The sequence below is a fragment of the Apaloderma vittatum genome, unplaced genomic scaffold, assembly GCF_000703405.1.
Source record: "Apaloderma vittatum isolate BGI_N311 unplaced genomic scaffold, ASM70340v1 scaffold1344, whole genome shotgun sequence".
Lineage (NCBI taxonomy): Eukaryota > Metazoa > Chordata > Aves > Trogoniformes > Trogonidae > Apaloderma > Apaloderma vittatum.
In genome coordinates, this window is record NW_009711874.1 from 35590 (window position 1) to 36704 (window position 1115).

The following is a 1115-nucleotide window of genomic DNA, read 5'->3' on the forward strand; positions in this document are numbered from 1 at the left end:
GGTCTGCCTTCTGCAGGCTTTCTTCCTCCGCTAGTGCAAGCCCTTTGGCCTCAGATTTGCTTCTGTTTCTTTGGTATGATACAAATTAGCCTCTTCCTGCTTTTCTCCATCTTTGCCAGCTTTGTGCTGCTTGTTGGCTCTTGATTCCTGCAGCAAAAAGCTCTGCACTAAACATTCTCTCGGCTGCTGGCGCTAGGGCGGTGATGGCTAAGGACTGTGTTTTTCTCTTTTAAAGTTGAGCTCGGGGATGAAACCATTTGCATCCTGCAGAAAGACCTGCTCAGGTGGCTTGTGAGAGGAGGAGACCCTTTACTTTGCTTCCTATGGACACGGATGAAAAGTCCAAATCAGACTTTTTTTTTTTTATTTTTTCCCCCCAGACCTGAAGAGAACTGAGTATACATGGAGTCCCAGCTGAGTAGTTCATATATATTTTATTTGGTTCCAGTCATATCTTTGCGGGTGGTGGTATAAATTTGGTGCAAAGGAGGAGTGAGTCTGTAAATTGGGGGTAAAAATAGAGTCCTGAGCATCCTGACAGTTGGCATCAATTTGCTCTCAAACTTTCAACGAAAGGAGAAAACTAAATGGATCCTTGGGAAGGAGACACTGGACGAAGTCTGCACTTGTGCGGGGTGCATAAAGGTGCTCCTCAGCACCGTCGGGATTCCAGGCCAGGAGCTGACGAGCACGATTCCATCCTTGGGCTGCTCTGGTACTTCTAGCACTTGCAGATTTTGTGAGACCAAAGATAACCTGCAGAAAAAAAGAGTCCTGTCTCGGTGCTATATTCATGAAGTTCTCCTGACCTCCGGTGGTATCACACTCAGTGCAGGGTTGCTTTTAAGATAAAGCAGGGGCTCTCTGCAGACTTTGTTTTTGTTTTTATTTTGAAGATGAGGAGCAGGTCCAGTTTGCAAGTGTCTCCGTGTCAGGCTCTGCTGTCCGTGGTGTCTGCTTCGTAGCATCACTTGGTACTCAAACGCTGCTCCGATGGGAACAGAACCAATCTGTTCAAGCAGTCCCCCCGGATACTCTGCTGATGTCTCGCTAAGCAGATTTGCAAGTGTAATTACAGGCTTAGAGTTGAACTGAAATGCTGCCTTAAGTGTCAA